This window comes from Stegastes partitus, unplaced genomic scaffold, assembly GCF_000690725.1.
Source record: "Stegastes partitus isolate 25-593 unplaced genomic scaffold, Stegastes_partitus-1.0.2 Scaffold1439, whole genome shotgun sequence".
NCBI lineage: Eukaryota > Metazoa > Chordata > Actinopteri > Pomacentridae > Stegastes > Stegastes partitus.
In genome coordinates, this window is record NW_007579170.1 from 62366 (window position 1) to 89921 (window position 27556).

Below are 27556 nucleotides of genomic sequence, written 5' to 3' on the forward strand. Positions count from 1 at the left end.
AGAAAATGTTCAGACATAAACAAAACTAGTTATCCTACTTGTCATATACTTTAACTTCTTCATGTCTGTAGATTGATGAGGATTCTACCAGTTCCGCCAACATCCACACCGGTGTGACACAGCAGACCGAAGGTAAACATGTGGGACGCGCTCAGCTCTGAATACAAGAAGTGCAACAAGTCTCAGTTAAGCGTGCTGTGTGTTGGCATTTGCGTGTGAAAAAGCACTCTTTGGCGGCCTTCGCATCTGCCAGTGAAAAGGACCGACCTCCTGTCATCTGTGGATTTGTAGCACTTCTGTAGATATACATGCTCTCAAAACCTATTCAGCCAGAAATGCAAATGCCAAAACACTCGCAGTACTTCGCATGCTGTTCACTGGGACTTTTTGGCCGGGGTCTCTCCTGTTGACTGGCTCCCTCGTCTCTTTTATGAAAATGTGACATATTATGTGTGCCAGTAACAGAGGAGAGAGGGATAGGGGCGGCAGTGTAGAGGCTTGTGTAGGAGGAGATATTTTCTATCGGCGTTACAAATTTTGCCCATGCACAGGAGAAACAGGAACCACACAATGATTTAATATCCAGTATACTGACTATTTGTTTCCACAGTCAAATGGCTGTTACTGCGTTTATGGTGGTATCAAAGGAACACAGAAAATCATTTTAAAAGCTGTTTGAATTCTCAGTTTATACTTTCATTTTAAAAACCAATGACATCAAAGGACCCCAAAACTTTTTTCAAACTCAGACAACTTTATACATTTGAGGCGCCTATATGCAGGGAACAGATGGACTTTTTTTTGGCAGACTTTTCAGTTACAGTGTGTGGGATTAAGACAGGCTGCATTAAATAACCTGAACCTCCTCAGGAAGAACAGCCAGCTCTGCCCTGTCTAATCTATTGCCACAGTGTTATCGGGCCACTGCAGGTTGTTAATAATGTGAACCCCCGCCCTCCCCCCGAAGTAGTCAGGATGGGTGCCACCATGTGGAGTGTTGGATGGACTCTGAGACTTCTGGCTGTGTCAGAAATCCACCAGCAGCTAGTTTGTTTCAGCCTCAGCATGATGGCAGTGCTGAGGTCAGTAAGTGGCGAAATCTGTCTGCGTCAGTCAGCAAGAAAATCTGTGGTGCTAATGAACAGGACATTAATGACTGTTATAGACCAGGACATATACCGGCAATCATTTCACACCTTTAACTCCTCTTGGAGCGTTCCCTTATCCTATACTGAATTATCTTATGAATGCACTGGCATGGAAATATTATTGCAAAATTGTCATCTAATATTAAGTTATATTAAAGAGCCCATATCATGGACATTTACTGGTTTATAGTTTTATTTTTGGGGTCTACTAGAATATGTTTGCATGCTTTAATGAGCTGCAGCACCTCTTTTCACAGTTAGTCTGAAATGCTTTGTTTTAGCTCCTGTCTTTTGAAAACTCCCCCATCCTGAAAAACCCAGTCTGCTCTGACAGGTCAGCAGGCCCAACAAAAACAAGGTAATGTGCTGTAGCTCCAGATCTACGAGTATAGGGATGTGTCTCTAACAGATGCAGCTCTGGTTTGGAAGAAATGGTGGACAGGAGCAGTGTTTTCTCCCCTATGGTGTTGACTTTGGGTTTTTGTAGCTTTACAGAACTTAAAATAGCTACAACACGCTAAAACAAGGGAGAAAAAAAAACAAGAAAGCATAAAATGGGCTCTTTGAGTATTATGAACATTGCAGTTAGTCAGTTTAAACAAGTCGAACAAAATGTATTAAATGTCATTAACTAATCAAGAGATGACGATAGCCACGTTCCTGTTCAACTGTCAAGCAAACTGAAGCAAACTTTTGAAAAAAAAGACAATGCAAATGCAAATTTTCAATTAATTGCAGCACTGTTGCTCACAGCTGGAAGGTCCTGGGATCTTTCTGTTCTCCCTGTGCAGTGTGTTCTCTGGCTTCTTCACACAGTCCAAAGACATGCTGAGCTTAATTGGTGATTCTAAAATTGTCCGTAGGTGTGAATGCACTTTGTTTGTCTCTAGCGCTGTGATGAACTGGTGACCTGTCCAGGATCTATCCATGGATGGATGGATGCTTTGGAGCAAGTAACTGGACTTTAAAGTGTCATCAGAATGTAGAGGCTACACAGCTGTAATAAACAGAGCAGATAAAACTGGAAGCAAAACTAGTTGTTTCCAGTTTTATTGGCTCCGTCTATTACACAAAACAAAACCAGTTGTTTACCAACTGCTAAAAATCCTTGAAGAAGAAAACTTTTGGGCATCTAAACCTACAAAAAGAATGAAGTGAAGCCTTCAGAAATTATTTTCAACCAGCAAAGTTGTAATTATTCTTTCATGTCAGCTGGTACTGGTCATGTTTTATGTTGTCAAGACATGAAGACAACAAAATAAGTGGAAACAGATGATCAGTCATGTGTAGTAAATGTTTACAGCTGACTGAAGTAATTTGTAAAAAAAGAAAGAAAAAAGAAAATTGTTCCCATCACCCTTATGCGCAATAATACTTCAAAGATAAATAAATAAAAACACCACATCAAATAAATGTAAAAACTTCTTAGTGAAACTGGGAAAGTTGTTTTTTTTTCTTCAAAATTTCATCAACTTATAATAGGAGACATTAAAATGTGCAAAAGATAAATACGAAATGCCATGGAGACAGCTTGTTGGTCTAGTAATTGGTTAGTAAATCAATAAAAAAGAAATACATTTTTGACACATAGTCAGTTGTTTAGGCCCTGCGATGGACTGGTGACCTGTTCAAATGTACCCTGTCTTCACCTTAAGTCAGCTGGGATAGACTCCAAGCAGTGTATAGATAATGGACGGATGGATGGATGGATGGATGGATGGATGGAAAAAAAATCCAAAAAATTCTCTTTGTCATCTATGACAGCAAACTGAACACCTTAGGGCTTCATACTGTTGGTAACACAAGAGGAACGTTATAAATAAGTCGTTTAGGCCCTGACAAATTTTGACGTAATCCTCTATTTTGGCATTTTGTCTTTATTTGATAGCTGCAATGGAAACAGGTCGGGATGCAGGAAAAGAGAGCAGAAGAACCAGGGACCTTTACCCATGTGGTGCTCGGCCTAACCACTAATCCATCAGGTCCTCCCGTGATCATAATTGCATATTTATTGTTTTCAGACATTGCATTGAACAACAGTCTGATTAATCAGTGAAATAACTGGCAGATTAATCATTTTTTAATGAAAAAACTATGGTAACTTGACATCAGATAAATGCAGCGGAGTAAAAGGTGCAATACTTCCTTTTTATATGTTGTATAATAAAAGTATAAAGTACCAGAAAATTGAATCATTTAAATCAACGAAAATACAAGAAATCCTGAACAGCAAGTTTGTTGATTTATAAAGCTGTCACTTTAGCACACATGCTGATTTTTTTCTCCCAGAGCCTGTTCTGTAATGGATGCTTTGAGTCTAAATCCCCTCAGTGTTGTGCTGAAAGGGAGACAAAGCCAGCACCTCTGCTTTCACAGTCAGTGAAAAGGTCGTTTTCATTTTCATTTTCACTTTCATGGAAGCCCAGCCTCCTTTTAACAATTACAGCTGATTCAACTTAAGAAAGTGTCTCCAGGTAGTTGGTACTCAAGCTCAAACCACTGACACATCAGAATCGGCCTTAAATGGACACAAAAAGTGATTCTGCTTCGAGTATTGTTTCCAAGTTTGGGCGTCAGTACTTTTTGAACACTTATTTTTTTGGCCAACACCCAATGAAACATGTGGAGTCAGCCGTCCTTATGAGGGCGTGTGCAGTTTGGAGCAGCACACCACCAACAGATCGTGGTTGTTAATGAGCGTGATTACTGAGGGCTGTAATTTGTCCAATTATGGGCTGAAACTTTAACCGCTGAATTTATTTTTAGAACATAATCTACAAATATTTTATTTCTTTCTCGACTCTGGAGCATTAAAAAAAAAAAAACAATTAACGTAACAGTTTGCATCGATCTGTTCGAGTCATGACGACTTCTAAATGAAACTTTGTTCAACCAACAAGCGACACTGAGTCGGAGGAATGAGCTTTTCCTCTACAATCAAAGGGATCTTTAGTTACCACATATGTATGATTGGTGGCATAAGCACAAGTTTAGAATAAATGAGATTAGAAGCTTTATTGTCGGTATACTACAAGGCACAACTGTCTGAGTATAAAACCAAAACACACTCTATAAAAAAATATTCAATACAAATAAAAACATCAGGACATTTTAAAACTTAATAAATATGTACAACACTAAATTTGCGAGAAGGAAAGTCTTTAAATTGACACATAAAATAATGATTTATATTTCTTTTAAAGGATCTAAAAAAAAAAGGTTTATATACTTAATTAGTAAAATTATATATTTAGAAATTAATAATAAGAAGTTATTTAAGCTGACAAAAAAAGTTATCAAGCCAATTTCAGCAGGTTAACTCAACTTCAAACTAACTCAGAAATTTGAGTTTCACACAATATTAATCTCATGCAGTCACCAACATTACAGTTATGTCTATCCGACCCTTTAAAGTAATACTTCTATCTGAATCATACAATTCGGTTTTTATCCTGCAACTGCACATTTATTTAATGACACAAATATGTCACGTAAACTACTTTTTAGTATTTACATGAGATTATCCATCCATCCATCCATCATCTATACACCGCTTAATCCTCACTAGGGCTGTGGGGGGCCGGAGTCTATCCCAGCTGACTCAGGGTGAAGGCAGGTTCACCTGGACAGGTAACCAGTCTATCACAGGGCTACACTTAGAGACAGACAACCAAGCACACTCACATTCACACCTACAGACAATTTAGAATCACCAATTAACCTCAACATGTTTTTGGACTGTGTGGGAGGAAGCCGGAGAACCCGGAGAGAACCCACGCTGCACGGGGAGAACATGGAGACTCCACGCAGAAAGACCACCTTGCAGCCCACATGAGAAAATGTCAGTTTAAAATTTAGGTTCAGTCCAGGTTCAGGCGTATCTGCATATCATCAACAAAGATCTCTGATATTGTGCCTCCTTTAAGTGCCAAGGAAAGTAACTGTTTTCAAAAACCCATTCATTTGGGGATTAAGGCGGAGCTGCGACAACAGCTGACTGCAGCTTGCATTATGCTTTTGTAACATCACTTTTAAGGTGATTTTCTAAAAATGCCAACTCAAAGGAAGGTGTCAAACTCTATGAAGTGACTCCTTCCTCAAGCATATCCTCGTGATATATTCATGAGGCCGAGCTGCAGGCCGCCCCGACAGCAGACTGTAAGAAGTCCTTCACTGGGTTGTCTCAAACCACCTGTACAGATACCAACTACTCCTTCCCTTTAAGGCTACACTCTGAGGTAACTGAGGTTTTGTCAGCGTCTTCAAGGTGAGAGAGATGTGAAGCTTAGAAAGAGAGATATGAAGGCAAATGAGAGATAACAGGACGATGCCTTGAGGTGGCCCCTGGAATTATACTAACTGCAGCCTCTTGGCAAGATAGTCTGTAATCCAGGACACCGCAGGGGCATCCACCTGCATCGCCCACAGCTTATCCCCCTACATGGCAGCTTTCTGCTGTTAAAGGCACAGGGCAAGAAAGAAATGATGTGTGCAGTGCTATCACAGCCATCTAAATGGGAGGACGAACTGTGGAGCAGCTCGCCGATGGCATCATCTACCAGGGGACGAGCCTGGATGGAGAAGTGAAGGGTCTGCACAGAGTCCTGGGGGGGTGGGGGTGGAAATGAACTTGTGCTGTACAGTCACTGAGTGAATTTACATACACTCAACTAATCAATGTTAACCCGATCAAGACTCAAGACTGGAAAATTATCATTTTAATGTCTTTATCTGATTAGCTTAATTAGAGCAAGCATTTCTCTCCAGCCACTGTGCAATACAAAACCACAGGAACATTCGTTTCTTTTCATCACAGCATCTTTTTTTTTAAATATAAAAGTGCAGCAAAATACAAAGACAAACTCCAGATGTGCAAGTCCTGGGAAAGTGTAACGTTTCCATCCTCCCAGGCCTCTGGATCGATAGCACAGACCTACTGGAAAACTAAGTCAATGGATTAGAAACTGATTGATCACACTGATTCCCACTAACCCAATGCTGTGTTTGTTTAAAGGTACTTAAGGACTCGATACAACTAACCGGCACACTGGAAGCATTTGATGCCTCTCTTTGCAGAGCAGTCTGTCTACATTAAAGGGTCCCATCTGTTGTGTTTGCCGCACAGATTCTTTTGTTCCTCAGTTTTCTTTCAGCACAACTTTACAATAGCAATCAATGAGATGTTTACCGTGCGGTTCCCTCTGTGTTTTATATCAGGCAATTTACCGGTGACCTAGGGTTAGGTTCCAATTAAGGCAGCGTTATATATCGCTATGCAAAAGCAGGTTCAGCGAAATAACTCAAACACACATGCGTTTCTTCTGCTTGGTTCTAAAACTCACACAGTTCTCGTTTTCCGTGACTAATCTGCAACAGAACGGATAAAACATTATTTACTCTGAGTCAAGTTTTTAAAAACTTTATTCAAAAGACAAAGTTATGACATATAAGACAAATATATGCAGGGCTGAGAAAGAGCCGAGAAAAACTGAAAATGAAGATTTAAGAACGTCACGCAAAGGACGTTGATCAAAAACAGCTACTCTGTCGGCCGTGTCTTGTATTCGATGTTACAGTATTTTACTGTTTTTCAACCCATTTTTCTGTCACTATTGCTGCCAGATAGACAGTTTTGTAGGACATATATATATATATATATTTTACAATTAAGTCAATGCATTTAACACATGTGGGCCCCAACACGAGTTATTTGTATGAAATGTATGACACACGTTAAGTTACATCTCAGTATACACTCAACACTTTTCAACATCCACATTTAATATTGAGCCCAGCTGAAAAAAGAAACACCCCACAAACCAAAGTGTATTCATCTAACGGGATCTGCTGTGACACTTAGTAGCGCTATGAAGGTCAGAGCAATTCTGCAAAGATGCTAAGAACATGTTGCTATCAACTAATGATGAAGAATGACCAGCGAGGGCTATTAAGCGATTTGCTGGTGAGCCACTTGTCCGCGGCCTCTCTGGAGCCGATTGCTGCCTACACATTTCTCCTTTCACCTATGTTTCTTGAATCCCTCCCTCCCCTCCCCTCCACTCAGCTCGGATGGATTACTTTGCATAAAATGTCAAAGCAAAAGTCAAATAAATGTATTTCACTCCGAAAGCGCGAGGAAATGTGCAAACAGAACAGTTTTTATGGCTGAGCTACGGGGACTGTAAGTGGACGTTACAGGATACAGTTTCACCCATTTGATTTCTCCAGAGCTCCTTTGGCAGACATGTGTCTCATAAAATCGGGGATCAGGACGGGATGATGCCTTAAAGTGCAGACCTCTAAATGCTGAATGTGCTGCAGACCGCTATGCTTTTTGACATTTCCGTGTTACACACTCCTTTTACTCATTACTCAAATATCCCGTTGCTAAGGCCAACAAAATTATTCATGATGAACAACGCGTACGTCCATATTACTTAGTTCTGACCTCCTTTTCATAAATGTCCTGGATTCTCAAATCTTGAACTCTCTCAGCGTGGCAAGACTTTATAACGGGACATTTTTTTTACTCAAAGAAAATTCCCAAATTGTTTTCTCCCTCTTACAATCCTCCTCCCAGCTGTCAGGCTGCTCTGTATTGTGTGCTGATTAAAGCTGACAAAGCAGATGGCATCAATATTTCTGTAATATAATGAATCACATGAATATTAAAATCCATGTTAGTAGTACTGAGGCACTTGACACTGTGACTGGCTTTAAAATCCATTCATCAGCACCAGAATACATCTACAAACAGTCACATTTCACATCACTGCCATCCAAAAATCCAACAAACAAACAAGCAAGCAAAAATGGATAAATTACTGGTGCTTTTTAAAAAATTTATAATATCTATAAAACTGCTTTTCAAGTATATGTTATCAAACAGGCAAATACGTGCATTTCCAGCATATTAGCTCTGCTCTAATCCCTCTAGATAATTACCTCCCCGTGCACCAGATTCTGCAGATGTGTAGCTTTCATCAAACACCTTGGATCATCCATGAGTTAGCAGCACAGTAAACACTCTGAGGAACGTCCAGCGTGTCGTCTACCTCTGCTAACCAGGCTGATAAATGTACAACAACAACAACAACAACAAAAAGGCATCCCTCTGGACTTTAACACAAACCATGTATTGTCTATTTTTCATGGAGTTATTAGGAAAAATGGAACACCCACACAGCTTCATTACACTTTTCCTCAAGCCACAGGGATCAAACACTGCTCCTGTGAACACGACACGATGGTGCTTTTCAGCATTCTCACAATAACAGCACAAACAAATGTTCACCATTTGAGTCCAGCAGAGAGGTGTAACATGAAGCAGGCTCAACATAGTCGAGCTCACTTTGCATTAGCTGGCTCACAAAAACCAGAGTCATAGATAATTGGTCATTAGCTGTCTTTGCTGACCGGCTTTCTTTCATCAGGCTCTGTGAAGCCTGACAGACTGAGGCTATTCCCCATAGCGACAGGACAATGATATTCACTTGATGCATCATTTGACTCTTCTATGCAAAATCGATGGATCATGTGTTGCGTACTTGAGTCAAGAGCCGTGAAGAATACAAAAAATGTATAGAAGCAATGTATAGAAGAAGCACTGTTGCTGCACATAAGAAAAACACAATAATTTTAACATCTTGACAGATATTGAAATTGGTTTGCATCATGCACGTTGCTTCGGGCGCCAGGGCAATAACCTTAAATAGCCCCAAATGTCAAACATATTTGGTAATATCAGGTCAGCCGCGATGAATCTGTGAGCAGTTCATGAGGTTTCAGACTGGACCTGTAAACTCATCACATCACCAACTATTCCTGGACCAACATGAGTTCAAACCAGGTTCCCAGACCAGATTTCTCCTGATTGCCAGAAGGGGTGAAATGGGTAAATTGGCATCAAAGTCCTGTTTTGTGAGCCTGGCCTAAGGCAAGAGAGAAAGGCTGCTAGAAAACAGTCAGTGGTGTAAGTTAAGACATTTTTTTTTACCACTCAATGACTCTCAATGCAGACACCTTTCTCTAAAGTGACAGCTGCACATTAGCGCTGCCACAGAAAAAGTGCATTTAGTCCTGACACTGTTCCATAATGAAGGATGTGTGGGAATCACTTTAGTTTCCAGTCAAATCAGAGCAAATCTAATGTTACACGTTGATTGTTCTCTGTAATAAATACCAATAGACCAAAACACTTTCCAATCTCTGTTCTATTAGGTGCAATACCAGCAGAGTAAAAACAGAACCAGCACAGAATTTTTTTTTTTCATCACCAGTCAAACGCATGTCGGTTCCCACAGCAACGCCACACATTCAGTTTGCCTCTTGGAACTGCACAACTTCTTTCAGTGAGATTACAGCTCAACGGATTTGCAATATCTAGAATCTGCATCATCAGCTAAAGAACAGGTGAAAGAGTGGCGCTTCAGAATCAGTTAGTGATCTAGCAGGCTAAAAGAGAGACACCTTTGTGACCGTTTATTAATCCATTAATGTTGCTTTGTCGCACACAACTCAGGTTGGCGTGCTCATGCAATATACAACTGAGGCGAACAGATGTTTTTAGGTGATAAACCAAAGTGCTACACAAAGTCCAATCTGAGGGATGGAAAATTTCTTAAATTTGTTGGAAAGTAATTATGGCTGAGATATTTCAATCTAGAGGCAGCGACCAAGTACCGCACTTATTTTGCATCTCTTGCACCACAACGACACCAATACATTTACAATAAGCTGATATCAGCCTATACAGGCCGAGCCAGTTAGCAGTCCGGTTCTACTCAAGCTATAGATCATTTAAGGGTTTACAGATACAGTGACACAGCTGGAGACATCTGACAGACTGTAGCTACCACTATAGTAGCAGGATAATCATATTCAAACGGTATCTTTGTGCTTAAAGTTTGTGTCTCCTGCTGTGCTAACTGTGTCTATGTGCAGCAAAATAAATGGGAGACTCTCAGCTGAACACTTGGGTTTGGGGGTTTATTTATTTTACCTCCTGTCCTCCAGATACAAGTCGAGCGCAGAGTGGGAGGCCGGCTTTGTTTTGATTTGGATTCGTCACTCTTTGCCATGCCTGCAGGGGGTGCTGTTTTGCATAAATCTTACATAATCTACCTTTGAGCTGCAAAGGGGAATTTCTGGGGGATTTCTCTCAGCAACAAAATATCAGCTGGAACTGCAGGTCTTATCCTCTGGAGAAGGCAGCTTTAATATTTAGCAGGAAATGTAGTTTTTCATTTTCTGTCAGCAATCTCTGTTTGGCATGCTGTACCTTCCTGGAGCTCATACATTCAGTGTACTCTAAATAGGTGCGGTGCTTTTAGGGCGCTTCAAAGGTGTTTTTTTTTTTGTAGGGATATGAAGGTTCCAACAGGAACCCTCTGAGGCTGCTCTCCAGGTGTTTGAAGCATAGTTCTCCTCTCCGTTTACCTTTCCACTCACATTAACTTTTAATGCGCCCCCAAAAGGTGTCGGAAATACTTTTCAAATCTATAGTCTACAGTTTGTTTGTTTGTTTGGGTTGTCAGGGCCAAACAGCCCCCAGTTTCTCACTGACGCATGAAATGTATGGCAGCCTTGCATAAAATGTGCAGCTCTTCTGTGTTTTAGGCTCTTGTCAGGAATCCTGTTCTCTTAAAATATTAACCACACTGACTCAGACTATGGTTTTATACAGTGACTCAGTCAGAAAAGGTGAGTAAACAGGGTTCTGCAGGTAAGACAATGGGTTAAATTGAGTTTATAGTGCATCTCTGCCACCCGCATACAGCTTCATGTTATGCATCGACTGATCAAACCACTCTAATGTGCAGTCATGCACATCCCACACCAATGATCAATATGTAGTCAGAGGCTTCAGCCGCCCTTTGACAGGCTTTGATCATTGTACAATATTTGTGAACATGCCCGGTGTGTGTGTGTGTGTTGTTAACTGTGTTGTGGCCAGCAGCAAGAGGAATATTTGATGGATTTTGATGGATGTAAACACTCCTCATTAGTTGCACAGTCTGTATTAACAAGCAACTGCAGAAGCAATTTATTTTTTGGCCATGTAAATTAATCAATTAGTATCAGGTTGTTGTTGTTTTTTTTTTTAGCTCTCTCTATATTGAGCTCCATCTGAAATCAATGATGAATAGGCTGAATCTTGATTATGATGATGTTTCTTGCTCTTGCCTCAACATGCAACCTCTCTGTTGATTAGACTGATTAACAGCACTTGATATGTACACTTTAATTAAGCTACACTGCACTCTGAGAATTAAACAGGTCAGACCTGCCTATGAAGCATTTAGCAGGACTTCTACACTTGATCGACTGTCACAGTGTGACTGATCAGAAGTACACTTCAAAATTTAATCAGATAAAAAAAATGTAAAACTGAAAACGAGGAATATTTTGTGCAAAGAAACATATCGACTCATTTAATGGCTGGAGGAAGTAAACAACCTGGTCTGTCTGTTTTGAACATCAGACAGGTATTTAGAATGTGTCACCATGTCATTATGTGAGTGATGAAGGTTGTTTTTAATGATTGATTTCAAATAAATGAAAACAAAATCGCTGTTTTAGAAAATGTGTGTTTTTTTTTTTTAAAAACACATTTAATAATTATAATGGCACGGCTAAAGAAAAAATATCAACACCAAGAAGTTTTTAAACCCTTAAAAACTCATTTCTGTGTACTAAGGTTATATATTTTGAAGCTTTTCTTTCTATGAATCTATTCCCTACCTGTGCTAAAATGACCTGTATGCGACTCTGCACTGTTGCCTCCTCCACTGTGTGCATTTCTGGTATGCAGCTCAGCACACCAGCTCACTCACGACTGTGTTCAAACACTGTAGAACTACTGTTGCAGAAGAGAAAGTCATAATATTGCAGTAATTCAGTCGCACATGTTAGAACCATAAACAATAACATGACAGAAAGCTCCACCCTGCAAGCAGACAGGATTGGTTCCTTGGGTTTGTCATGTAGGAAAACCAGGAAGTCCATGTTTTTGAGACTGTCATTGGTGCTCAGCCACGGCACTGACTGTTCATCCAATTCAATTCTTCCAGCTTTTATTAAACCCTATGTAGGTGGAGGCTTTACTTTGCCTTTCTTGTCAGCCCATACATGACTATGCGTTTTGTGCTAAATAGCAAATCTTAGCATGCTAACATGCTGAACTATGGTGGCGAATATGGTAGAATCTACATCAACCAGCTAAAAATCAGCATTTCAACATTATGATTGCAAACTTGTTATCATGCTGACAAGCACTGGGCACCAAAAAATAAGGACGTGTTCCCAAAGAGTTTCTGGTTTGGCTGTCGTCTTGTTGGATCTTGTGCTGCTATGACAGCACAGCATCATCTGATCTGGCCAAAATCATGGTAAAAAGAAAACACTACTAGTGGAAGGCAATATGCGAACAGTAGTCTTGTGTCAAAGTCAGATTTTAGTCGTTCATTTATTCATAACCCTAATATTTAGAAAAATACATTGGCCAGGAATATCACACCTGTATCAGTATCCGTACACATCTTATCCTACATGCAACTATAAAAACTTTTTTGTCAGTTTTTTTAAATTGAACATAGTGCAGAAAGGTTGGAAATTTAGAAAATATGTTCCTAATCCATTGTTCACACACGCAGCACTGTCAGCAGCACATGGAGCAGAGTACATGTCACAGCTGAGCAGAAAGTGGAGTCAAGTGCAGGTTTTACGATAAGGTGCTAGTTGGTTTGTGAAATACTTGGCTGGTAAGTTAATAAACAGTGACCCCATCATTTCCCCTTTTCAATATAACTCTAACATATATATAAAGACTATAAGCAGATTTTTTAAAACAATTTCCTCTAAAAGATAATTGTTAAAATTCATGCAGCCATAAGAAGTCCGGATCAGGTCACTGTAAATAAGCCATGCTGGATTTTTTCAACCATATTTCATGTTATTTATCAGCAGCAAGTCTTAGTCATTATCTAAATGAATGTGTTGCCATGAAGTCAAGTAGTTGGTATGATTTCATGCACAGCATTTGTCCTTGTTGGTTTATAAGTGTCATAATGCTAAACAAAAGGTGCACACACACACACGCCGTCTGTTAATAAAGACCTTGTAAAATGTTCCAGACAAAAGTATTTAGTGGATATTTACTTGGACTGATTGATCAAGCAGCTATTTTTGAGCCCAAATATGAGCTTTGTTCTGCCTTCACAGCTGGTGTAGTAAGTGTAGTGTTATCTGTGTTTTGATAGTAGAGATAAAATAACATTCCCCTCGGCAGCCAAGAGTCAATACCAGAAAATTAATTCATCAAACATGGGGATTTTAGTAATTAGGGAAACATTATGGGAGCAGAAGGCACTGACAGATAAGCACCTATAGGCTTTTATTTATCGATAATATTTATGCACGTCAAACATGTTGGAGAGCTCTCGTCTATTTAAGTAGTAATTAAATATAACACGATAGCATTCTGTCAGCCTCAAATAGATCCCCTGCTTGTAAAAACAGGCCTGATTCCATCAATGTCGATGGATTGTCACAGTTATAACTGTAAACCGTGGAATGGTAACTCATCCCGAGGTCATGTTTAAATGGAAAAAAACATCTTTCATGAGAGGGACTTGAGAATATCTGCACTGCAGGAAAAGCTCGACTACATCTGGTAATAATGATTTTTGCCTACTTTCATCACATTCACTCTGGTAGGTAACTACAAAACACGAAATCTCCGCGCAGTCTTTTTGATGCACTCAGGAGGCAATGGATGCAATAAAATAAGTTAATTCAAAATTGTAGATAGCAAAGGGAAATCATCAGAGGTGGATACAGGAGATCAGTAGCCACTGCAGATAAGGAAAAACTCAATAATGGTGGCATTATCCTTTAAGCTGATTACTAGCCCCTGTGAGATGGATTGACCTAATCCGACAAAGAGATTGTGTGTGTTTACTTGGATGATGAGAAAGTTATAGGTGAGATTCACATCCTCACTGAATTCAACTTCTTTCTCAGGACTCAGGTCATTTGATTTAGCGGAGGTGAGGATGTGTCCGTTTCATTTCCTTCACCCTGTGTTCTGTTCTGCAACTCAGCTTTGACAGCAAACACAGAAGAATTTAGCTGTTTGATCAATGAAAATGGGAACTACACAGTTTGAAAGCCACAAGGTTTTAGTTTGCGCTTCCAATTGTAAGAAATGAGATGAAGCCCGTCGTGCTGTGAAGCTCAGTGGGTGAGTCCGGCACAGCAGTGAATCAAAGATGGAGGAACACCACCAGCTGCACATTCATGTCTTCAACCACAGGATGCAGGTTTTTATAGTGGAATCTGTTTCTATGCAACCAAACTGTTTCCCTATATATTGTATGTTTAGGTACAAAATGAGGCAACCGTGTTTTGAATACATCATGCATGTGAACTGCAGTAGAGTGGAGATGGAGGTAGTTAGGGTGTATCTGAACACTGAGCATTAGGATCAGATATATCCAAACATGACTGAAATGAAAGTGATCAGCACCAGCGTTGGACATCATCAATAGCAATAAGAAAACTGAATTTTAAATGAATAAGATGTCATCCGCCATCAAAGCAGATAACAAAAACACAAAGTTCAGCTGCATAAACAAACCATCAGTCTGCTTCTTCACTGGCTCTTGACAGCCCGTCATACTTTTGTAATTGAACCCCATCGCTCTCCGTTGCTTTCCCTGAAGCGTCTGTGGAGGTCTCCCAAGGTGCGCTAACTCGCGGTTGCCTGGGCCTCTCGTCACCTCCAAATACGCTAGCACATTTCCCCTGTTGGAGGCTATAGCTTGTGGGTACCCTTACTTCTCTGTCTAAAAACCCCTATGACCCTGTGCCCCCCCAACCGCCTCCACCTGCTTCAATGACAGACTTAACATCAAGGTGCACTCAGAACGGGAACTTTGCCGTCATCACATGCTTTTACTTGCATTTAATGTGTATCCAGGTAAGATCATTGCCCTGTGTGTTAATTTAAAGTGGCTAAAGCAAAATGATTAAAATCTAAATAAACCTTTTTGCTATTGGTCTTTGTATATATAGAGAAGAAAGATATTACAAAATAAATAATAAAAAACAATACAGTTACATTTAATCATGATATATTCATTCCCTTTCCTGAGTTTCTCTTTTTGATCAGAACACTTGTTCCACAAACAAAATCATTTCTGTTCATTTTACTTTTACTGATGGAGTCAGTGCTGAGGAAACACACAGGAACCTGTTTCCATCAAAACTCCAGCGACACAAAGAAAAGGTGTTGCATTAGAATATTAACTGCTTTCTACTAACATTAAATAAAACAACTGCAGCTCAGAAAACAGGGAGGTTTCTTAACAAAACATGAAGACATACAGCATACTTACAAAACTGTGGAAACCTATTAGACTGTTTCAAATAAAGGCTTCTCTCTGGAGTTTTGGTAAATAAAGGCTTAGATTTGTGAATTTATAACACTTCCTAAGCATCAGCATCAGAACTACATTACTGTGCCCAATTATGATCGGTATTAGTAAATAGAACATCTTCTTAATAACACACAGCAGAATGTTTTTATTTACACTAATATCCCCTGATACACATAAATTACATGTATTTGCTCGCTTTAATATAAAGTGCTGCCAGAGGTCCTAAATACTCAAATTAAAACTATGACCTCACACATCCTAAATATACATTTTTTTTTTTTTTTTTTTTTTTAAAGATTAAAAGAAAAAAATTAGATGTTTTCCATTATTGCAGCTCGAAATGCAATAAAACTGTAATCAGAGACTGGAGGTGTTACAGCAGCAGGATCTCACCAGGACCGAGAGGTTCCTCTGAGATGAATGACTGTGCAGAAACAAGCCCACCGGGAAAGCAAAGAGGCCAGCAGCAATTTTAAGAACTGCAGCATGTACTGCGGGCTGGAATCCCGTTCTACGGATATACCCGCTCATTTGCATGTTTGCAGGGTTTCTGGGCTGTGCGGTCAGGTGGCAAAGCAGACGCCACTTTCTCCCTAAAAATAACATCCAGTTCATCTTAATTATGCAAGAAGATGCACTCAGATTCTCTAAATTATCTCAAAAGGCACCTCAGGGTTGGACAAAAATGGAGTTTTAACTTCTTCTTTTTTTGGCTTTGATTTCAAAAGGTTTCACAAGGAGCCAACGTACCTAAAAAACACAGAAGTCACATATTTTTTTCCCGATTATCCCACTTTTTGCACTTATACAGGACAGCTGCAGATAGAAGGCTTGTAAAGAAAAACAATGAGATCTAATAAATATGATTCTGGATGGTGTCTGTAGAATAACAGGGAAGCTTACGGCACAGTTATTTCTAAGACGTTACATCAGCGGTGGACTATTAGTCAGTAAGTAGTAGTTCAGCTATCTGTGCCAATAATGACCACTTAGTCACATCTGAATGTTTGATCTGGGACAGATGAAAGCGAATAGTAGTATTGGCAGCTCTGAACTTTAGCTGCACAACATGATGAGTTAAACTGCTTTCTGGATCCTGGGGGGTCTCGATTCAACTTTAAAGGTAATAAGTAAAAAAAAAAAAAAGATATGATCTGCTTAAAGCAAAATTTTGGCAGTTTTAAAAATACCCTCATTCACTTTTCTTTCTTTCTTTCTTTTTTTTTTTGCAGAGGGTAGGATAAAAAAAATCAATATTCATCTCATATGTGTCCATCAAGGCAGCAGCCAGCAGCCGGCGAGCTCAGCTTTGCATACAGACTGATGGCAGGAAGAAACAGTTGAGCTGCTTCTGACCAAACAAAATCCTGCAATTCACTATTTAACACAGTATGCATCACATGTTATACCGTGTGGATAAAAGCAGAAGTGTCAATTTACCAAGTTGTGAATTTACAGCAGGTTACTGTGACAGTTTTTTGTTCCAGTCTACAGAGGGTTTGTTTTTTTGGTGTTGTTATTTTGCCTTCTCATGTAATTAACACTAATTAAAGCTGAGTACAACAGCTGGTGAAATCATCAGTTAACATTAACATTTCTCTTGCTTTCGTTTGCTGAAACACATGTAAACAATGTAGGTCCCAATTAAAACTGCGGCTTCTGCAGTTGGAAAATCGCACTTTTTAAAAAACATTTTGAAATGCACACAATTAACCGTCTTCCCTGAAGCTGTTGTAGGTTTGACGGCGGTGCATTTAGAAATATGTGAGAAATTAAAGTGAGTTCAACAAGGACGCATGATGCCAGAGACATCCTGAACAGTTCAGGAGAGCTGCAGAGAGAAGCTGGGTGAGTGACCCTGGTTCAGGAAGTCAACCGTGGATGTTATAAAGATCCATAATGACCCCTAAGGTTAGTCAAGGAGAAGTAATTGAATAAATGAAGTGGCAAATAAATGATGCTACGCAGGGCACACACTCGTGTACACTCAGCATAAAGTGCTAAGTGATGGGGATAAGTAAAGTCCAGTGATCAGGAACCAAACTATAAATGACACTGGTATTCTTCTGTAAGTGCTGCATCCATAAGGCTGGACAGGGGCTCTGCTCGGGGTAAATGGGAAGATGAATGGCTCCAAATACCAAGATATTTTGGGGGGAAAATGTGCTGCCCTCTGGAACAGAGCACACTGCTTCACGTCAAAGAAGAAATCCATCTTTCAACTTGACAGCAAAACCAAAGCACACAGTCGAACCGACCAAGCAGCCGAGACAAAAGGAAGGTTTTTATCCTGGACTTTCACATCCGTACAAACTCGAAAAGGAGTGAGAGAAAATGCCTTTCAGTCGGAAAAAAAAGAAATGAGAGGAAAATTCCTAGCTTCAGACGGTAGAAACTTATCCAAAAAAGAGGTCACGGGTGTTATCGAAAAGTTAAAAAAAAGCAAAAAGTGCACGGTGTTCAGCATTGCACAACCACGGAGTTTCCGTTTTTAATACAGTGTCAGAAATTAGCTGCTTCTCGTTTTTACCTTTTCCTCGTAACTTCGGCATATCCAAATGAAAATGGAAAAATCAAGTTTGATTTAATAGGTTTTCATTTCAGCCTTCAAGGCAACGAAAACTTGGAAATTAGAAAGAGCCTGTGCACTTCAGATATCCATGGTATATCCGCGTAGCAGCCAGCCAGATGCACTTCCAATGCTGATTAAAGAACGGAATTGAAGACAGTAATTATTCATAACATTGTGGAAGCCAACTAGCATGTGCGTGCGACTCTAATGAAGACGTTTGGAAAGACAGAGCAACGAACTAGACTGTGCAAAGAGACATTTTTCCAGAAATGCAGAAGTTGTGCAGTTATTAGACAGTTATTGGATTAATGAATTATTTTCAGAATTATTAGGAGTGATCTATAAACAACTGCATATGAAAATGCAGCTGCTTACATGTGCAGCATTTTGTGGAGAAACACTGATTTCTGTGAAAATCTGATGTCTGTTCATTAAGCACGCTTTAATCAGCATAACTTGTTTTATGGTGATAACTGACAGAAAAGAAAAAAAACAATAAGACAGACAAAAAGAGACAAACACAGCAGCTGTTGCAAAGAAGCTTCCCTGTGAGGATTATTAACGTTATTTTAATTCTCCATTATCACACAATGCAGACCCCCTCGGCCCAACAGAGCATTTTATCGTCTTTCAGCTCCTTTTTTTTTTTTTCGGTTATCAGAGCAGCAACTTAAAGCAAAGGCAGTCAGTCTCTTTTCGGTGTCACTGGGCAGAAATTCCATACGAACCTTTCAGCATATTGTAATTCAAGTGGTCTGAGAGGAAGCCAGACTTCTACACCTCATTTTGACTCCGCTTTTCAGGCTTTAGAAAATCTAGCCCGTGACAGGAGACTTCTGCCAATCACAGGGAAAGTAAGAGAGTATAAAGAGCTCCAAAGTCAATGGCAAATATAGGAAGAGGTGCTGCAAAGGTTTAAGCAGGACGAGTGAATGCTGAATTTTAGTTTGACTATTTTTGTGCGTTTGAAGCACACGGATGCTTGTCTGGTGGAACAGCCTCAGACAGATGCTGATGGGGTGCAAGAGAAGGGCTGTAGTTTGAAGTTTTTTTGTTTTTTGTTGTTGCTTTTTTTTTTCTTCTCATTTCCAGCTGCAGTTTGAACTGTTTTGGTTGCGTTGGACCACTGCAATCATTGCCATTTCCAGCCACAGTGTGTTCCAGTGTGGAGTGAAAAAGCTCTGAAAACCCAGAATTAAAGAACAGACAAAATTAGCCACTAGCTGCAAAGTAGCGAGCAGCAATTAGCAGCTGAAGAGCCAGATTCTTCCCTCAGGTGTTGGTAGAGATGCACGGAGCTAAAAGCAGAGAGAATATTGAATTTGCCAGTTACCAGAAACACAACTGAAAACAAATGCTAATATTGCTCTTGGACTGCTGTTTTCTAACAGATTTGCCCCATCAAGTATCTGTGCTGGTGCTCTTTTTTTTTTATTCCTGATGATTCTAAGCAACCAATAAATTCAGACATCATAAAAGAAATGCTGCTAAAGCCCTGGGAACAGAGTTAGATAGATGCAATAGATACAACATGATCATTTCTTTAGACAGGCCAGTTTATTCCCCAGTTTCCAGTCTAATCAGATATTCTGAAACTGCCCGATTTGAATCTGGTTACCATCTCAGGGATAACAGATTTGGAGAGTTATTTAATTGTGATGCTGTGATTATTTTTGCAATATAGCTTTTTTCAATCCACGCCTCAGTTCAATATCCTAAACATAGAGCATTACAACATGAGAGAGCATCAAACGCCTGATGATCACATGAGGACGACATGAATCTTTAAAACCATCTGCATGACAGTTTAAATCATAGATCAGATGCACTGCATATTGTATATCCTAATTAGCAGTCTTTGTTTTTGCTAAGTGCACTGTTTCAAATTTCAATTTGAAACTGAATAATTCCTGCGCCACCCCCCTTCAAAGCTCCTCGTGGAGTCACGCTCTGCTCGCAGTGCTCCCGCCACACTTGGAACGCTCTGTGGAAGCTCCGTTCTGTAAGTGTGTCAAGTACAATCTGTAACTCAGACTGGATCTCCCCCACTGTGAAACAACAGCAACCCTTCAACTTGAATTTCTTTTTTTGGGGAGGAGTAGGATGTCACCACGTGTCAAGTTTTGTGATTAGAGCAGGAAGGGAGTGATGATTGAGTTGGTGCAGACAAAAAAAAAGAAAAAAAGTGTTTTGAACATAAGCAGATGTGCACTGGTAGAATAGCATGTGTCCCAAATAAATTCTGATTTAACACCGACTGTTCTCTTCAGACCCCTCAGGACATTAAAGTAGAACTCACAGTCTGACTCTGTGGGAGGACTTCACAGTGCACAACCCCGAGAATGTTGGAAAACAACAAAACGAGCATGCTGTTTGTTGCGTGCCAACCTGAAGTTTCTTCTTCAGTCTTGGCGATTTTTTCATCAGACTGTCATTGAGTCTCTGGGTTTTGACCTTTGACACACCCTCTTGTCACCAGTGATGGTCCCGACATGAATGTTGGGTCAGTTTGATGTTTACGGTGGTCCAGGGTGAAGTTGCAAATGCAGCAGCAAGTGGTTAAAGCAGGACGTCCAGATGGTGTTCTAAATGTGCCAGGAGCACTGGGAGCAGTGCATCCCTGCACAAAGAGACTCCTTCTATAGGGGCAGTGGCCAAATTTAAATCAGGAACAGTTTTTTGCATTTTACAGGAGCAGTGTCATAATTTTTTAATCGCACCTCGTAAGCTCGACCTCATCAGAACCCTGCTCTGTATTTAGCTCCCAGACATGAAGCTGCTACCAATCTGCCAGCTTCACACAAACAAAATATGTGGAATTAAACACCTGAAATTTTTCTTGCTTACCTGAAAATTATAGCACAGTTTAAACTTATCATCAATCAGTACCTCACTCAGACTATATATATATATTTTTTTCTAGAGCATAAAAATCTAATTTCCACTCCACTAGTCCAGCTTGTATAAAAATAAGCAGCTCATTATGAACCTAAATCTCCGATTTGGCTTGTCTTCGGTATTCCAAGTGCTCCGGCAGTTAAGCAAAGAGGAGTATTTACATTTCTCTCGCTCATTATTCCTGAAATGACCTCCAGAGCAAAATTAAGCCACACTCTATAACTCTGTGGGTCCATCCAAGGAGAAGTCCTTTTCACTGAGCAGAGCTGCTGTTTTCCATAGTATGTTTAATTAATGAACTGTTATTAACGATGGTTGCGGTGGAGCATGAGGGAAAGTAATGATTCTACTGCCAGTAATTATAACAGTGATAGGCCTGTTTATTATGATTAGTCTGTATAGGGCACAGGTTCCCTATTTGAGCTGTTCTTCATGGCTCGTCTTTAAAAAAAAAAGAAAATATATATATATATTCTTTTTTTTATTTTATTTTTTTAATTGTCACTTGCAGCTTAGTTATGACTTATTGTTGCAGAAGCTTAAGTGTGGCTCATGCTCTTTCTCTTTAGTGACACACTGTACATTTACTGTACATGCAGAACACGGAGGCTTACATCACGGAGCTCTGAGCCTAAACACAACAGTTCCTGGAAAAAAAAAAAAAAACAACAAACGGCAACAACAACAAATCACACAGATGCACATCATCCTCTGCTCTGCTGTACGACGTTAACACATTCCGCCTAAGGCTGACTATCACAACACGGTTACAAAACATTTTTATAGCACTTCTCCCTGCTTTATCCATCAAGATACAGCACGTAGTCTAAATCCGCTTTACATTTCAAATTCCCATTGTGATCAAACAACAAAAGGACGACACATTTGGGAATTAGTGTGAACTTTAGATGCCGGGGCAGCAAGACAAAACACGGCTATTGACTTTGTGGTGCGAGAAGACAAAAGGTCTTTTGTCCTCCGGAGCACAGCGATGCAAGGCACATTTTATCAGAGGTCTGTTTGTGTCATACACAGGTCACACCTGTCTGGCCTTTTGAAAGGACAAAACATTATGATTCCCATGGTCTTAAGCCAGTTAGTCAAGATTTATGAGGGTCATGGATGAATTTTCTCTCACAGTGGAGACACAACATGACTCTCAATCATACGTGGACGAGTCTCACGCCAGTCAGCTGACGGTGTGAGTTCCTGGTGTGAGTTTCCAATTCATTGTGAAAAGCAGCTACACTATCTCTTGATTAAATCGCCACCTTTACTCCTCGTTTCCAGCTCAGTGTTAGAAAAAAAATAATAAAATGTGGATTCTGTTTTAGAAAAATATTTCGCTTGAATTGATTTTCACATTCATCTTCCTCTATGATTAGGGGGGTAAAAAAAACAGACTTAATCACATGATTGCTCTCATCAGTTAAGTTCTCTGAGGACAGATGCTGAAACAGACGCTAAAACCTTTTCTGATTCCAGCTATTGTTCATATTCAAACTTATTCTTCCCCAACTAATGCAGGTAAACAACCCTGTGTGGAGCGTTGATGTGCTGCCACCTCACCTCCCCTGCAGCGTTAGAAATCTGAAACAAAGAGGTGTGATGTGTGACAATGTGTGAATCAAAAGATTACACTAATTTCTCTGAACCTTTCTCCCGTGCCGCCTTCAAAAAGCTTGTTTAGCTGCATAGCATGAAATAACCTTTTTTGTTTTTTGCTGCTGCTGTTTATCAGCTCTGCCATTTTAGCGAAGTTGTCTCACACTCCAGTGTCTTTTCCCCTTTTGTTACCCACCGTTCCCTCCCCTCTGTCTTTGCTGTCTGTCTTCGTTTAAAAGGGGCCATACCCACATAATGCCAAGGCCGGCGGTTTTGCTGGGAGCACCTGGTGAGTTAAAGGCTAGGCCAGGTGGTACACAGCTTTGACTGCCAATTAGAGCGGTGACCATGTGAGAGCTGCCCGAGATAACTTCTAATTAACAATGGACCTCCGAGGCATAACAATTAGCCTTTCCTTCAAATAAACCCACAGAAAAGGATGCATGTGGAGCCCACTGACAAAATCATTTTTTTCTCCTCCTTTCCGACTGGCAAATACGACCCTGCTGAAGACAAGAGAAGCAGCTAAACACATTCAGGATGTGTGCACTGTAAGCTGTATAGGTGAAGCTCAATTTTAGTTCAGAATGAAGGCATCTTTCCTGGCAAGGTCGCAGATGCTGTAGGCCTGTCAACGTGACTATAAGGAGGATAAAAGGGGCAGTCGACGCTTTACATTGATGATGACACTAAAGGAGAGATGCACACTCTCAGGCTAACCGATTGTACCAGAAAATGATTAGGACGGTGAAGGGGGACAATCTGCAGAGAACCGCAAAGGTTGACAACAAAATGATGAAAGTCAAGGACGCCGCATATGTCCATCAAAATGAAAAATAAAATGAGAGAAAAACTCTGGAGGATGTTGTGATATGAAGACGTATGGATGTGTAGCCCGGGAAGAAACATCTGCTGCATGGTACAGTACGGCTTTACATAATGCATCAGCTGTGGAGTCCCTATCTCTGCTGCTCCAACGACACCTGCCAATAAGCATTATCAAACAAGCAGTGGCAGATAAAAGCCACGCGGTAATTTGACAAGCCTAATTGCGGGACTGATGTGTAGTCTCGACGTCGCTGATTGCGCCTGGAAAAGATTACGGCAGCAATCACCGGATGACTTTCTTTGTTGTGGAGGGAGCCCATGTTTAAATTGTCATTTTGTAATCATCTGTGATAACCTCCCAAGTGGGAGAAAACGTAGCCAAGACAAAGTAGAAAATGCTGCTTTGTGAACGCTCACATACAGTAGATGCCATGTATTCTGCACATGTGCCCACAGTATAAGAAGTCTGCTCATGCTTGGGGGGGAAAAAGGGAATGGTGCTGAGGTGTTTCTTGGAAAATAGCCAGGACTGTTAAGTGGAAACAGAGGGCAAATCAAAAAGCCAGGGAGAAGTCCAAGGGGAATACTTTGAAGGGAAAAGACAGTGTGTGACTGAGTCGAAAGGCCTGAACAAAAGACACTAACTATTAGTGAAATATACTTGTACATGCGGCGGATGCATGCAGACCACCACTCGGGGGACTGGAAACATTTTTGCTGTTGCTGCTGCAGTCTCGGTCCCAGACCTTGTTGTAAAGCCACGTACTTAAAGGGCCTGATTGGGTCTGTGGTGAGCCACGGGGATTCCTCTGTCTGGAGCTGAGAGTCTGAATGCCAGAGCTGAATAACTGATTACAGTAAAGCCTGCGCTGTCTTAACTCAGCCTTCACGCCACGGCAGCTAAAGACCGGAGGAAATACCTCGCAGGAAAGATCTTAAAACTGGAAGCTGGGTCGTTAAAGAAACTCACACAAACTTTGAGCGAGCTGTTCGGCACCCTCGCTGAGTGCTATACATTTCTGTTCGCCGTGGCATGCTTTGAAGTGGAAACACCAGCAAAACTGCGACTGCAGTTTCATCAGACTTTTCCTTGCAGCATGTCTTCATCTGGCTGGCAGCTGGTGAGAGTTGCCATGATTCACTGTGACTCATTGCTTCTTCCATGCGCCATTGTTAAAAAGGAGCCCACAAAGGACTTTGGTTCAGAGGAATCACACTTCTTTTAAATTACAATATATGTACAGATGAAAAAGCGCTGAAGACTGTCTGAAGTGCATATTATCAGGATAACACACATTTCTCTTAAAATAGCTCCTCTATCTTATACAGTGTAACAAATGGCAATTGCTTATGGCAACTACAATTTCCAGATGTAATTGGGTTCCTTGATAATGGATGCCACCAAAGCACCCCATCTCCATCTCTGCCACCCTTCTTTCTAAATACTGCAGCGCGGTCCCCCAAGGTCACGCCATCCAATCTGATTGGAGACGTGATGAGGAACAGGCTGAGCTAATGTATTCTACTTGCTTATTATTTATAATGGCAAGGAGATTTCAGCAGAGAATTAACCAGCGTGCTGCAGACACCTTCAGTGGTAAATGAGGTGACACCTCAGACAAAATACACAACAGAGGGGATCATTACAAAACTCATAACCCTCAAAAAAACCGCCGGAGTTTACCAACACTGGGGTATTACACAGATAATGGCACACGGAGTGATTAATGTTTACAACAAATTAGAAAGATTTCTGTCAGAGGAGATTGTTGTTTTACTTAATGAGGCTGCTTCCAGGACACCAGGCAGCTACTGGGAAGTGTTCTGCACAGAGATATCTCCTCTCTGCACGTCTGCTGTGTAATCAACAGTTGCTCAAGCTTGGGCTTAACACAGCGGACGGTTGAAACAGCAGGTTTTTTTCATGTCAAACTGATAAGCACTGCATATGTTAGCCAGCAGCCCCCCACCAAAGAATCCAAAGCAGTCCTCCAGAGAGAAGAAGTTGCCTTTTCTCAACATGACAGAGAAAATACGCACAAGCCAGCTGATATCCACATCAAAAAAAAAAGAATCAATTATGAATTCTAGACACTAATAACTGCTCTTGTAAACATTGAGGGGGTGGTTTTAAATAAAAAAAATAGATAAATCACAATACAATAAAAAGCATCCTTTTGCTCTTTATGAAGCATCCAAGTCTTTATATTTCTGCAGTAGAAAGTTACAGTGCAACACTTGGTCAGCAGCACTTTAAGACTTTAAGCCTGCATGAGCGCCGCTCTGTTTAACGCACGCAGCTTTAAAGCTATAATTAGAATTTAAGATGACAACAGTGCAGCGTATAGAGTTAAAAAAGGACAGGTTGTGTCTCCATACTCACCCAAAGTCAGTCTCGAGCTGCGAGTGAAGTCCCGTTATTTGCGCAGCGGCGCGGAGGCAGCGGCAGCTCCACGGAGAGCGAAGAAGCGAGCAAATGAGCCCTGCCACAGCTTGAAGGGTCCAATTTAAGGGGAAAACAAGCTCCAAACTGGCAACCGCGCACCGCTGCCTGTTTGAATATGAAAACACCGGGAGGAGGTTCACTACTCCCCTCCTGGAACAAGAACATCCATGCGTTTGGGGTATTTTTTTTTTTCTTTCCGACAAGGAGGAGGATGGCTGGGAACAGTTTGCTGGCGTATGGGTGCACCGTTACTCGTTCCCAGGCAATGAGAGACATGCATTTTAATTCCTGAGCGCTGACCATGAGGGGCACCGCGCTGCTACGCCCCTCAGCATCCTCACTCACTCACATCAGCGGGTCGTGGTGTTCCTCTGTAGCTGTCGTGCTGCTGAAATGAACAATAAGCTATGTAGTGATAAAGAATTTATCTCATCCATTTATGGACAAACTTCATATTATTCTCCTTTACTGCAATTTCACACATCTTATATTATTTAACACAGCCTGGGAGTGACTGACAAGCTTAGATTGATGATATCTAACATTCTTTAGTGTCTCTGAGGAATAAACCTGTTTGTTTGATGTTTGATCCATTTTATGTCGATATTTGTAGACTTCCCCCCACAGGATTAATACATCTGTTTCCATAAGTGTAACTGACTAATAGGATGATAGAGGTGACCTGACTGCAGTGAGTCAAACGGGGTGAACTCACCCAAACTCAAGTCCGCTGAGCTTTAATAGCCTCAGGCCTGAGGAGACTTGTTGATCTGATTTGTGCCTTTGGCTGGATGACTGCTCACCTTCTCCCTGCTGAAGCCACTAAAATACAGACACCATTGCTCCTCTGCTCGGGTTCCTGTTTTTAAATGACAGTAACTAATTATTTCTGTCAGTCTTTATGAATTCAAAGAGTAAAGAAAATGTATTTTGGGGCTCGTAAATACTTCAAATTGTTCTCATGTCCCCTGAGTGTATAGAAACACATTACAAAGCTTAAAGACAAGTGAAAGTCAAGTTTTTTATCTGTTCATGTATTCCTATTGTGTTTTTTTCTACAGTGGAAGAGAGATCATGAGCGAAAAAAGCATTTGCTGAGCGTGTGCACCAAGAAGCTGCAGCGTACCGGAACAAGGTTTCAGACATCTGGAGTTTCATACATAACAAACCTATGGGACCAATCCTGTCAGTCTACAGAGTGGGTCTTTCTGTATCATTTAGTTTTCCACTGCAGGAACTTGCATGTTGTCTTAAGGCAGACCGAATCTTTGCGTGCGTTCTAACTGCAAGAACTGCCATGTAGAACCTTTTCCAGGGTTGTTTTTTTTTGGTTGGGGGTGACAACGACGACGACTACCTACTCCCAGATAAGTACTTCTGGACAAGGCCCTTAACCCTTCCTGCTCCAAAGGCATTGTACCATGGCTGACTCTGGGCTCTGGCCCCATCTGGGATATGAAAAAAAAAAAAACAACACTTCACATTGCTGTACTGTATTGATGACAATAAAGGCTTCTTCCTCAAATTCGGAGGTTAAATGCTAATTTAACGAGCGCTATACTTGTGCCCTCTAGGTGTCCTCTTCGAGTATCATTCTTCTCCTCTTTAATGCCACACT

The 27556-nt window shown here is 40.7% G+C and overlaps 1 protein-coding gene across 1 annotated transcript in view; it reads right to left on the reverse strand.

Moving 5' to 3' along the window:
- Positions 1-25955, reverse strand: part of LOC103370538 (CMP-N-acetylneuraminate-beta-galactosamide-alpha-2,3-sialyltransferase 1) — an 81555-nt gene extending 55600 nt beyond the window's left edge. The window contains exon 1 of the mRNA XM_008299631.1: positions 25876-25955. The gene's annotated coding sequence lies outside the window, so the exon portion shown is untranslated. The remainder of the gene's footprint in view (positions 1-25875) is intronic.
- Between the last annotated feature and the right edge of the window lie 1601 nt (positions 25956-27556).